The sequence below is a fragment of the Nicotiana tomentosiformis genome, chromosome 9 (assembly GCF_000390325.3).
Source record: "Nicotiana tomentosiformis chromosome 9, ASM39032v3, whole genome shotgun sequence".
Lineage (NCBI taxonomy): Eukaryota > Viridiplantae > Streptophyta > Magnoliopsida > Solanales > Solanaceae > Nicotiana > Nicotiana tomentosiformis.
In genome coordinates, this window is record NC_090820.1 from 58,566,260 (window position 1) to 58,580,848 (window position 14,589).

The following is a 14,589-nucleotide window of genomic DNA, read 5'->3' on the forward strand; positions in this document are numbered from 1 at the left end:
GAATTCATAAAATGTGAAAGATGTTGAGGTGAGTACAATTGTATTTATGATATTTCTGTTTGCAAATCAAATCAAACCTATTTTTGGGAGTATCATTAGCAATACCGAGGAAGGGTGGGTCATAAGGTCCACACCTGAAACTACACGTGCCGGTGTAGGGGTGGATTGTGATAATATTCCCCTTAATTGGGATGAAACTGGAACCTTTGTGGATTGGAAAAGTCAACCCGCACGGCATATGTGGGAAGGCAGCCTAGCTAATCGGGTGGAGATCAGACGCCATATTGCGCATATGGTGGTACTACTCTTGGTAACAACTTTCTTTCTCATCACATGTCAAACCACATTGTTCATTGGGAGATGGCCTAGCCGATCAGGCATGATCGGACTCCGTGCTAACAAAGACACCGTATATCGGTGCTAATGATCTCCCAACCAAAATTATATATGAAGTTTATATTTTGGAAATTATTATGTTTTAACTGGATGTTTGGATATTGTTGATTGTGACTTGCTGTTTCTATGTGTTGCCTTTTTTTATATGGGCATTCTATTTTGAAAGAGGATTTTTAGCTATACATACTAGTACTATTCGACAGTACTAATGTCCCTTTTTGCCAGGGGCGCTGCATCTTTAATGGATGCATGTGGTTCTTCAGCAGGCGGCATTGATCAGTGATAGTACCACACTCTTTTCAGCTGACTTGGTGAGCCCCACTTCATTCCGGGGTCATGTATCTTTTGCTTCTCATGTACAGTGTTTTGAGGTATAGCCGGGGCCTTGTTGCCGGCATTTCCATATTACTCTTCTATTGTATTTAGAGGCTCCGTAGACAGGTTGTGGGTTATGGTTGATGTTGGGAATTGAACTAGAAATGTTGGTACTTGGAAATTATATTTTTCATTAATTCTATAAACTCGTAATGTTTTGGAAATTATGAATGAAGCTACTAATGGAAATGAAAAGGAAAATAAAATCTTTTCAGTGATTGATTAATGGAGAGCATCTCCTCTTTATTCATGGATGAGTTTGGGTAGAAGTAAGTCTAATAGGCTTGCTCGGCCGGGTTCTCTCGGTTGAGCGCCGGTCGCGCTCCCTGAGTTTGGGGCGTGACAGAATCACACTTCAATTCAAGCTTAATGAACTATTTCAAATTTCTGAATTCTAAACTTATGCCGAACACGTCTAAACAACACGGAATCACCTCAAATTTTTCACACAAGTTTTAAATAACATAATGAACCTATTTCGACTCCCGAAACCATAATTCGAACCCGATAACATTGAAGTCAACCCTCAATCAAACCTATGAACCTTCCAAACCCTCAACTTTGCAATGTTTGCAAAATATAACCAAGACCTTCTAGAAATATTCAAATACAAATCCAGGCATACGTCCAAGTGCAAAATCACCATACAAACCTAACGGAGCCATCAAAACTCAGACCCGAGGTTAAATACATAAAAGTCAAAAACATGGTCAACTCTTCCAACTTAAAGCTTCTAAATTGAAAATCATTCTTCCAAATCAATCCCGAACCACTCAAAATCCAAAATAGACCATAATTGCAAGTTCTAATACATCATATGAAGCTAGTCAAGACTTAAATCACCAAACGGCATGCTAATGCTCAAAATGACTAGTTGGATCGTTACAATATGTGAGGTGACGAGCGTATATGCATGTGCTAGGGTTATCCATGATCGGGGGTAGATTAGACTCGTCTTTGCGCCTTGTTGAACTTTGTGATTTTCTTGAATTGTATTTCACTTGCTTCTTACACTATATGAGTATAATTATCCATGTTAGAAATCATGTTAAGATGTATGACATCTTAAATGAGCACGATAGGCTAATCTTGAAAATTTTGATATATTTGAATTGATTGTAGTCATGTATTATTATACCATGATAATATATCTACACCTTTTATTCTTATGCTACTTGAGTTTCTTCATTCATATTAAAAGATAATGATTTGGGGCCTTCGAGCAATATTTGGCATGAGGGATATTTTTCGTGCGGTTTATATGATATTGTCATGCCCCAAACTTAGGGAGCAGGACCAACACTCAAATGAACATCTAATTATTTAGAACATATTTCCCATGAGTGCCCATGCATGATTTAGAACATCTAAATGAACCATTCTTTAAAAAAAATTACCTTCAAATAGTTAGAATACAGTAAAAGTAATTGTGTATGGAGCCCACACATAATATCACCCACATAATATCCCATACATAATATCACCCACATAATATCCCATACATAATATCACCCATAACTGTGTATGGAGCCTCTAAGACATCATGAAATACAGTAAAAAGGTGTCGGTGACAAGGCCTCGACTATACCCAAAATGGAACATAAGTCCAAAAGTAGCAACATGGATACCCCGAATATAGAATGGGGCTCGCGAAGGACTGTAGGAATGTGAGGGCACGCCTATAGAAAATTCACACCATCTATTGTAGTACCACCTGCATCCATTAAAGATACAGCACCCCCAGCAAAAGGGACATTAGTACACATGGAATAGTACTAGTATGCATAACTGAATTCCCTCACATGAAGTGGGGAAAGAATATAAGTAGAGAAAAATATAGAAGAGGAGTAGACGGATAAAAATGTAAAGCTCCATGCTATAACAGAAAACACAATATAAGTAAACTTCTTAAACATACCTCTTCGCAATTTACTTGGAAGACCATTAGTTACCGACATAATAAAAATGAATGTGGAACTACCATGCGTGTGGCATGACATCCTATCTTGACCCAATCGGCTAAGCCGTCTCACCACAATGTCGTGTGGATCGACGTGAAAATGTGGACTGATGCTAGCAGCACGTGAACCCATTATAGGGTAACTATCTAATTGTAAGGACCCGTAGAATTTGCAAAAAGAAAATAATATTCCGTGGTGCCGAATTGGTTTTACGTGTTGAGGATTATAGAAATTATTCGCGGCTCGCAAGCTCACCACGGCTCGAACTTTATGGGTTGAACAATACACCGGAAAGTAAAGAAATTTTTTTGGCGGAAAAGTATATTTCTGCGGTCCATTATGCGACCGCAGAATCACTCTGCGGACCGCATAATGGCCGCAGAGTGAGGCAGTTAATTGGGTCAGTTGGAAGTAATTATGCAGTTGACTATGCGACAGCATAACTGTTATGCGGTGCACTATGCGACCACAAAATAGTTATGCGGACCGCATAGTGACCGCAGACTCAGGTAGATTTTTGGTCATTTTGGACACCAATTATGCGACCGATATGCGGTCCGCATAACCATTATGCATTGTATATACGACCACTGAACCTGTTCCGGAGCTTCATTTTTGGGTTTTTAAAACCCAACCCTACTTTGTTAAATACACATTTTGGGCCATTTTTGAGATATAATCTGACATTTTAGAGTGAGAGAGAGTGCCCTAGAGTGAGAAGGTGTTCTTCAATAATTGTTCTTTAATTCTTGCTCAAGTTTTGGAAGATTAAGAAGGCAAGCTCACTAGGTTTTCATCCTAGAGGTAAGATTCTACACCCTAAACCCTAATTTTGAAATCATTCGAAAATGGGTAATTAGCAAGATAATTTTTGGGCATGAGAGTTGATTATTTTACATGCATGTGATGTCAAGGGGTGTAGGAAGATTGTGGAACTAAGCATGGTAAAGATTGGATTGTGGGATGATGGAATCCTCCATAAAAGGACCTTGAAACCTTGTGCACACCTAGTGTTTGATAAAATACTCAAATGAGCTAGAACTATGATCATCTTCCTAATTTTGATTCAATTTGTTATATTTCTAAAATAGATTGAAGTTGTTAAGAATTCCGGAATATTTTAGAGTTTAAGGAATCTCAATTGATGTATGTTGGATAAACTCTTCTCTTAGAATTGAATCCCACAATATTCATGTAAATTATGTAAGTCCCGAGTGAATCATTATAAAATTGGTTATTCCGAGTAAGATTGGGTTGAAAGATATATGTTCAACAAGCATCCCAAATGCTTTATTCATGTTATGTTACCAATTGAGGATGTGTTAAAATATGGTCTATGCATTAATAATATTTCGACTTTAAGTCAAGTTCAAATGAAGGCTATTATGCCAAATTTTATGAAATATCTTTATGTGCATTAGACTCTAAATTGCTCACATGTGTACTACACACTTTGATTTGAATTTTGTTTATTGTTGATGATGAGGATGATATTTGAAATTGATAAGGTGAGCATGAAATACTGAATATGGCCAACGTGCCAAGAATGATCTTATAATTATGGCCACTAGTGCCAATGAAATGAAAAGACGTGAAAATATTATGAAATGCGATGATTGATATAAAAAGGTTGATGTCTCAAATAAGACAGCCTAGCCGATCGGGTCATGATCGGACGCCATGCCGCACACATGGTGGTGATTATGCTGGAAATTATAATTGAAATTGTGATTGTGGTCGATGTCCCTAATGGATAGCCTAGCCGATCGGGTCGTGATCGAACTCCGTGTTAAAGATAGTGGTATTGATATTGAGAGTAATTGTGGTTGATGTCTCTAATGAGATAGCCTAGTCGATCGGGTCGTGATCGAACTCCGTACTAAGAATACGGTGTTACTGGTATTGTGGACAATGGTATATCGATACTAAAAATCTCCCAATATGAGATATGGAAATTAGTTTGAACACTGTCTTGATCCTAAATTAAGGTTTGATGTTAATTAAGGCTTTCATTGATATTATGATAATCTTATTTGTATTATTTGTCATTCTATTGAGAGGGTGTTTAGTTATATATACTAGTGTTATTCGACAGTACTAACGTCCTTTTTTGCCTGGGGCGCTGCATCTTTCAATGGATGCAGGTGGTTCCACAGCAGGAGATATTAGTTAGTGATAGCAGTGCACCTTCTTCCCAGCTGACTTGGTGAGCCCCACTTCATTTCGGGGTCATGAATCTTTTGTACTTTGTGTATTCTGTTTGAGGTATAGTTGGGGCCTTATTGCCGGCATTATCATTGTACTCTTCTTTATCTATAGAGGCTCCATAGACATAGTGTGGGTGATGTATTGGTGCTGGGAAGGACAAACTATTCTATGTTGTGGTTGTATTACATGTCCATTTGAGACTTTAAAATGGTGAAACTTATGTTAAGAAATTGGTAATTGCAGACATGACCACTTTATTATTTAATTAAGGAAAACATATATTCTCTTTATTCATGAATGAGTTTGGGTAGAAGGAATTTAACAGGCTTGCTCGGTAGGATTCACTCGTTGAGCGTCGGTCGCGCTCCTTGATTTTGGGGCATGACACTAATCTTACAATCTCAGGGTACAACCATAGTTCTACACTGGCATGTGTAGGTTCGGTTATAGGCTCTTACGATCTATACCTTCTCGGCTACATATGATACTCCCAAAAACATTTGTTGTATAAATACTTTATTTTGTAGTCTTTCATAAAATCTTCCACTTTCTTACATATGCATAGTGTCATTGGAAACCATAGAGGTGTATTCACATCATTGGAAGGCCACAACATCATATTCACGTACATATGAAAACTTGAAGAAAGCGTTAAAACATTTTCAAAGAAAATATCATGGCAATAGCAATTAAGACACGTATAGATTTTCATGAGCATTTGGTAATTCAACCATTTGAAACGTTATGGCTCTAAACACATGAGTACATAAATTTTGAAGGTTTAGAATTTCCTAAGTTTGGTTTGAAGTGGACTTTGGTGTTATCGATGTTCGTTTAGGGTTTCGAGCCTTGGAATAGGTTCGTGTCATGATTTGTGACTTCCACGTAAAGTTTGGCGTCAATCCGGAATGTTTAAGTGTAATTCGGACATGTTCGGCAAAGTTTGAATGTTTACAAATTCAAAGAAGGGTTTTGATCATCAATTCGCAGTTTGGATATTGTTTGGTGTGATTTCAGGCCTCGATCAGGTTCGTGTCATGTCTTGGGACTAGTTGGTGTGATTGGACGGGGTCCCAAGGCCTCGGGTATGTTTTGGAATGGTTTCCGACCAAGTTTGGATGATTTGTTGTTGCAGGTTTGTTGGTGTTAGTTTTGTTCTTCGCGAACACATAGGGAGAGACACATTCACGAAGAAGGATTTGAGCTAGAGGCCTTTTTTTCAACACGTTGGTGATAAGGCAATCACATTTGCGAAGGTTTGGGCAGCGGTGTTTTCCTTGTTCGCGATGGCCTGGTCGCGTTTGCCTAAGAGAAACTGGGCCTAGGAAGTCTTGGCCTACGCATTCGCGAGGATAGTATCGCATTCATGATGGTCAGGCCTGGTAAGGCATCGGGTTTGCAAGACTATCTTCGCAATCGCGAAGAAGGATTTGGGAGCAGAAGCAGGTTGTGCTTCGTGAACGCAAGGGACTTGCCGCGTTCGCGAAGAAGGGCGTCTGGGAAGATTATACGCTTGCAAGGTTGGGATTTTCTCAATTTCAACTCATTTCTCTTGTTTGGGCGATTTATGGGCAATTTGGAGGTGCCAATTTCATCATCAATATTGAGGTAAGAGATTTGTACACATTGTGAGTTAAATACATGGATTATATGTGGATTTAAAACATGAAAAGTTATGAAAATTGTGGGATTTTGGTAGGAAAACCTAGAATTTGGTATTTTTGGATTTTGACCACGAAATTGGACATGAAATTAGGAATAAATTATATATTTGAGTTTGTTGAGTTATGGGTAATGATTATCTTCAAAAAAATTCAGAATCCAGGCACATGGGCCCGAGTGTTGACTTTGTTGACTTTTCGAGCGGAATTGGAAATTGTTATAAATTAATTATTTATAAGTGTTGGAGTATATTTTTATTAGTTTGCATGTTGTTTGACTAGTTTCGGATTGATTGGCTATGAATTAAGGAGTTAGAGAGGCATTGGAGCCGGTTAACGAAACTTCGGAGCGAGGTAAGTCTCCTGTCTAACTTTGTGAGGGGAAAACTACCCCGTAGGTATTAAAATTGTTATCTGCCACTAGTTGTGGGTGCTACGTACGCACGAGGTAACGAGAGTCCATACGTAGCAAAAAGCATGTTTATGTCCGGGTAGACTGAGGACTTTTTTTTAGCTAATATACCACTAGGCTGGTTGCCTAGTGGTATTTTTATTAATAATCAAAATAAAATAACAATGAGTCTTGAGGTCTCACAAAATAAAAGTGCGTAAAAAATGTGTCACGCCCCGAAATCGTGGAGTGCGACCGGTGCTCAACCGAGTAAACCCAGTCGAGCAAGCCTAATTTACATTAACCTCTCATCATTACTCATGCATGATTTACCATAACATAATAAAATATTGACTTTCATATTAAATACACTTGGCTCAATGGACCATATTTTCTTTCTCGTGGTGGTTACACAGCTCTATAAATAGCTATAAATACTGTGAACATAAATACATGACAAAAATCAAATCTTTAATTACATGACCCACAGTGTACATGGAGCTTCTATGACAATGGATACCTATATACATAAAACGAACTAGACCCAAACACCCACTAGAATTGTAGCGGGCTCACCATAAGCTGAGTAGTGAAGAAGATCCCAATCAAAGGTCCATATCATCCTGTAGAAGTATACCTGCATCCATTAAAAGATGCAGCGCCTCCTGCAAAAGGGACGTTAGCACTATCGAATAGCACTAGTATGTATAGCTAAAAATCCTCTTTCAAAATAAATGCCCATATAAAAAAAAGGCAACACATAGAAACAAATAGTCACAATCCACAATATCCAAATGTCTAGTTAAAAACATGATAATTTTCCAAAATACGAACTTCATATACGATTTTGTTTGGGAGATCATTAACAGCGATATACACTATTCACAATATCACTATTCACAATACCAATGTTCAAAATACTAGTGTTCACAATACCGATGTTCACAATACTAGTGTTCACATATCATATTGTACACATATGCGTCTCATAGACCGTTCACAGTGTTCTCTTACACAATACAAGTACACAAATTCAAGGGCTTAGAAATTTGACATGAATACGATGAATCATAGCAATAATAAATGGGCTTAGATAGCCGTCAACGTCAAGAAAATTTATTTAGAGCTTCCATTAACATTTATAGATACTCAGTCGGGGATCCTCTATAACCACCTTAACACAAAGCGGCAATGTCGCCTCACCCCAACATAAACGGGTGGAGGTGTATCACGATACCACAATCTCTACACAAAGCGGTCATACCGCCTCACCCCAATACATGCAGGTGGAAGTATATCACGATACCACAATCTCTACACAAAGCGGCCATACCGCATCACCCCAATACATGCAGGTGGAAGTGTATCACAATACCATAATCCCAACACAAAGCGGCTCTACCGCCTCACCCAAATATAAGCGGGTGGAAGTATATCACAATACCAGAATCCCAACACAAAGCGGCTCTACCGCCTCACCCCAATATATGTAGGTGGAAGTATATCACAATACCAGAATCCCAACACAAAGCGGCCCTACCGCCTCACCCCAATATATGCAGGTAGAGGTATATCACAATACCAGAATCCCAATACACAAGCGGCCCTACCGCCTAACTCCAATATATGCAGGTGGAAGTATATCACAATACCAGAGTCCCAACACAAAGCGGCCCTACCGCCTCACCCCAATATATACGAGTGGAAGTATATCACAATACCACAATCCCTACACAAAGCGGTCCTACCGCCTCACCCCAATATATGCGGGTGAGGTGTATTCCACAATACCACAATCCATACACAAAGCGGTCCTACCGCCTCACCCCAATATATGCGGGTGGAGGTGTATTCCACAATACCACAATCCCTACACAAAGCGGTCCTACCGCCTCACCCCAATACATGCGGGTGGAGGTGTATTCCACAATACCACAATCCCTACACAAAGTGGTCCTACTGCCTCACTCCAATATATGCGGGTGGAGGTGTATTCCACACTTTCACCCCTTGCAATTTCAAAGATCACCATCAAATATCAACATGTAGAATATTTCGGAAATCATATACTTCAAATCCATTTGAAATGGAAACTTCAAACACACATGGTTTCTTCCCAAAGAATGAGGCATACCAACCAGCAATTGAAACACGCATCAAAATCATAAACAATCAATACACCATTTATTCTTGCAATACTCTTCCCCAGAAATGACAATGTACAATTTCAACACATGAGTATATAAAACTCAAATCACCCTGAATATATTTATAAAGCAAAGCATTAGCTAAAGCATCCACTTATGGGCATGAATTGAGTACAAAAGCTTTTAGAAAATTCTATTTTCGAAGTCCTTTTTAAACAATTGAGTCGAGTCTCATTTCATATTCTTTATCACATCCTCTCAAATCATTTGCACTACTAGCCACAATCATAACTTAAATTCTTGGCACGTTGGCCATAATCTATATCCCCAATTCAGTTATTTCACTTCCAACCATCTTTATAGATTATCAACAATAAGACATTTACAAATCAATACTTTAGGTACACCTATGAGCAATTAAAAGTATTAGGAATATTAAGATTTTCTCACACAATATGGCCTCATAACCTTCATTTGGAACATGACTCAAAGACATAGCATTTTAATACACATATCATTCTTGAACACATTCCCAAAGGGTAACATAATGTGTTAGGAACATTCGAGACAAGTTTTGATTACACAATTCTCATCACTTTGCTTATTCGGGACAATCGAATTTATTGGGAACAACTCGGAACATAGAATAAGGAACTTGAGACAAACATACTTGGAACTTATGGGAACATCATGGAATTCGATTCCAAGAGAGAAAGTTTAGCAAACATACCTTGCTTTGAGCTTTCCTTAAATTACTACAACGTTCTGGAAATTCTAGCAATCCCAATCTATTTTGAGACATAATAAAATTGAACCATTATTAGGAAGATATTCATGGTCTCGGCTCATTTGAGCATTTTATCTAACAATATATGTGCAAATTGGTTACAAGATTCTTCCACAATATTTCTTTCACTTCACAACCCAATCTTTACCCATTTGAGCTCAACAATCTCCCCATAAATACTTATTGGTACATGAATGTATAAATAATACTCTCACACCCAAGAATCATACTCCAAATCAACCATTTTTTACCCAAATTCAAAATTGAAAACTAGAGTATGGAACCTTACCTCTTAGATGAAGAACTTGAGGGATTTCTTGTTAGATTTCAAGGCTTGGACAAAATCTTGATGAACAAAGCACCTGAGCTTCTTCCTCTCTCTAGAACACTCTCACTTCTCTCTAACAATATCAGATTTTTGCTCCAAAATGAGCTTCAAGGCTTATTTATCGAAGTTGGGTCGGGTTATAACAATAAAAGAATGGATATTTCCGAAATTCCGGACCAGGCTACAGACCTGGCCTCACCAGGCTAAAGCCTGGATAAGCCTATCTTTTGGCTGGCCTCGCCAGGCTAAAGCCTGGTATTACACTTGGCCTCGCCAGGCTAAAGCCTGGTCTTATACCAGCCTCGCGAGCTACAGGCCAGCCTTTGGGTATTTGATCATAACTTCTTGTAGGAATGTCCGAATGACGAACGGTTTGAATAGTTAGAAACTAGACTCAAAGGGATTTAATTTTATAGGTAGATCACCTCATAAGTCATTATAGTTTAGTAGAAGAATACGTTTGAAGTAGAATATTGTGCGAATTGAGACATCTTTTCCACTTAATGTATCCTACTTGTTCCACACGAATTCTTTCCATTCACAAAACTCCTTAGTATGTTTCAACACACCTTAAACATATACTTTTCATTTCGAAATAATGTGGTTCTATCCCATGGGTCTCCTATAATACTCTAACACGCTATTCTCAAATACCGTTGGCGTACTTTAAAATATTAAATCATTAGAGAAATTTTCTGTGGCCTTACAAAATGAAAGTACATGAAGCCTAATATCAAAGTCATATGTAAAACACTCCTTTGATAGTACAAAAAGAGCTACGAACCATGATCCTTGAAAATGTCTATTTGCACATGACTCTTAAAAAAATCTTGAATAAATGTCTCTCATTTCAGCATAGTTGTGGAAATGATCAGTCCCTTCGGTGTGTTAAGCTTTACAGGTGATTCGTGGTTGTACGTGTGGGCTTGACAGCCACCATAATTTGACTAATTTGAGGTATTTGATTTTGATGGCCTTGTTATGTGTAAATGAATCCCGGAAGAGTTATGGCGATTTAGACCACGACTTGAGGTTTGTATTTTCTGCAGTTATGGGAATTCGGTTGTGTGTTGCAATTATTCTTCTAAAATAAGTGGAGTGAAAGGGTTATATCCGATGATGTGTTTATTCTACTAGTGGTTCAGGGGTTATGATGAAACTCTTGTACTCTCGCGTAATGGCATGATAGGTGCAGTGAGCGATATGGAAATTGGAAGTTGAGGAACAAAGTTGCGGTTCAGTGTTGATAAGAATGTCACGAGCTCGGAGGAGTGGGAGAAGATTTCAGATGTTCAGAGTATGTCGGTGCCATCTTAGTGTTGCCTGATAACGGTGTTCTGTGTAAGAGGCATTGTGTATTGATTTGCAAATTCTTGACTTGCATTATAGAATTAGTACGGTTGGTGGTATGGATGTGCATACTTTTCTACTTGGTACGGAAGGTTGTGGGATTATATCCCATGAGGAGGTCGTATAAGTGTGACATATTAGTCACTTGATTATTGTAGAATTGAAACCAAGTATGGAGATTCTAGTATTGTCGCTAATGTGAGAGTTTATGCCCGAAAGACACTCTTTTCCTTTGGTTGTGGACTGTGGGATTTTGTTTTGGATTGGACGACTGCTCGTGTGTGTCATAAATAGGGTCGTTGTTGATCCTTGAAAGGTTATTCGCCTAATATGGGATGATCGGAATTGGCTTGAGGTCCGTGGGTAGGTCTAATGTGAATGTGTGCTCTACATTAGGTCGGATGTGTTCATTCAGCATAGCATTACTTATGGAGGAGTCTTCGGGCATTGGATGTTATTCCTGCCATCAGCTATTCTATGTAATACTCTATTGTGCCATGTGGGTTATAAGACGGCTTGATTATTTGCACATGTGCTATGATCCCATGTAGCTTGTAGTGTTATATGAGCAAGATGACTCTCGAGATGTAGGTTGTTTATAGAACCTTAGTCGTGCTTGAGTTTTTGTGGTGTATGGTGCTATCCGTCTCCCCAGGGTTATATTTATGCACTTGGCGTGCTGGTGGTCGATATTCGGGCATTTCGTGGCTATGAGCATTATGGCTTAATTGGTATTTCCTTATTTATTGTTATGTATGGACCAGGTGGCACGCCGACACGGGTGTGATGTTTGGATCGGGTTGCACTCCGCAATGGTATCATGTGTGGACCGGGTTGCATGCCGCAACAATGAGATGTTGAGTACAGTTCCTTATACTTATTTTGTGTGCCTTGTTTCTCATCTCTGAGGTAGGTTTATAGCATCTATTTGGCCATTTTATTCGTTTCATAGGCTGGATAGTTCTTTACCCGAGTTCATTTTTCCTGAGTTGGTCATATTTGAGTTGTGGGTTATTGACGCATTGATGTCATCGTATGAGATTTTAGGTGGTTTTTGATATGGTTTGTCGGTCGAGCAGCTTGTACTGGGTGAGACGAGGTTGTCGAACCTGATATCAGTGCAATTAGATTTATATAAGGTATATTAGATGGAAAATGTCGCTATTCAGTTCAGAATGAGCCAAGGATTCTTGTTAAGAGGAGGAATTCCATGAATTATTGATTTGGCAGGTGGCTATGAGTTTCTACACATCTCTTTCATCATTGCACTATAGAAAGGGTCGGAATCGGACCTATATGTGTTATGATATATACTACGGCCATCGGATTTGTGAATTTGCAGCTATTGTGGTTGGAGGATGTTATATTGGGCATACGAGTCATGTGGTGAAATGTGTGATTACAACATGGGTGAATGATCATGTTATAGGTTCAGTGTGTTGAGATTGATACGGTGTTCGTATATTAGAATTGGGTCTCGTAGACAATTTCGGATATTGGAATTTGTCTCTAAGGCTTGTGGGCTAAAGTAGCAGGAAGGATCCTCAGTCGGGCTCGAGCTAATGTGCTCACATGGGTTGTGGTGGCACGGGTATGTGCACAAGGTGTTAAACAACGATTTTAAGTAACTCCGAAATAGTTCTTGGCACGTTCGAGGATGAAGGTATGTTTAAGTAGGGGAGAATGTAACAATCTGACCAGTCGTTTTGAGCTCTAGCGCTTCGTTCGGTGGTTTGAGACCTTAAGTAGCTTCACTTCATGTTTTATCACTTGTACGCATAGTCGAAGGTGAATTTCGGGAAGTTCGGAGTTGATTCGGATGGAAAATTCTCAATTTGGAAGCTTTAAGTTGGAAGAGTTGACCAAGGTTTGACCTTTGAGTAAATGACCCCGGAATCAGGATTTGAAGGTTCCAATAGGTTCGTATGATGATTTCAGACTTGGGCGTATGTTTGGGATGAGTATCGGGTGGTCCAGGAGCACTTCGGCGCTTATTGTAGAAAGTTGGCATTTTGAAGGTTTTAGAATTTCCTAAGTTTTGTTTGAAGTGGACTTTGGTATTATCGATGTCCGTTTTGGGTTCCGAGCCTTGGAATAGGTTTGTGTCATGATTTGTTACTTGCACGTAAAGTTTAGCGTCATTCCAAAATATTTAAGTGTAATTCGGACGCGTTCGGCAAAGTTTGAAAGTTGAAAGAAGGGTTTTGATCATCGATTCATAGTTTGGATGTTGTTTGGTGTGATTTGAGGCCTCGCGTAGGTTCGTGTCATGTCTTGTAACTAGTTGGTGAGTTTGGACGGGGTCTCAGGGGCCTCGGGTGTGTTTCGGGATGGTTTCAAACCAAGTTTGGATGATTTGTTGTTGCTGGTTTGCTGGTGCTGGTTTTGTTCTTCGCGAACGCGGGGGGAGAGACCCGTTCACGAAGAAGGATTTGAACTAGAGGCCTTTGTTCAACGCGTGCGCGATAAGGCGGTCACATTCGCGAAGGTTTGGGCAGAGGTGTTCCGCGTTCACGATGGCCTGGTCGTATTCGCCTAAGAGAAACTGGGCCTGGGAGTATTGGCCTACACATTCGCGAGGATAGTATCACATTTGTAATGGTCAGGCCTAGTACGGCATCGCGTTCGTGAGACTGTCTTCGCGATTGCGAAGAAGGATTTGGGAGCAGAAGCTTGTTGTGCTTCGCGAACGCGAGGGACTTGCCGCGTTCGCGAAGAAGGGCGCCTGGGCAGATTATAAGCTTGCAAGGTCGGGATTTTCTCATTTTCAACTCCTTTCTCTCTTGTTTGGGCGATTTATAGACAATTTGGAGGAGCCATTTTCATCATCAATCTTGAGGTAAGAGATTTCTACACATTGTAAGTTAAAATACATGGATTATATGTGGATTTAAAACATGAAACGTTATGGAAATTGTGGGCTTTTGGTAGAAAACCTAAAATTTGGTATTTTTGGATTTTGACCACGAAATTGGACATAGAATT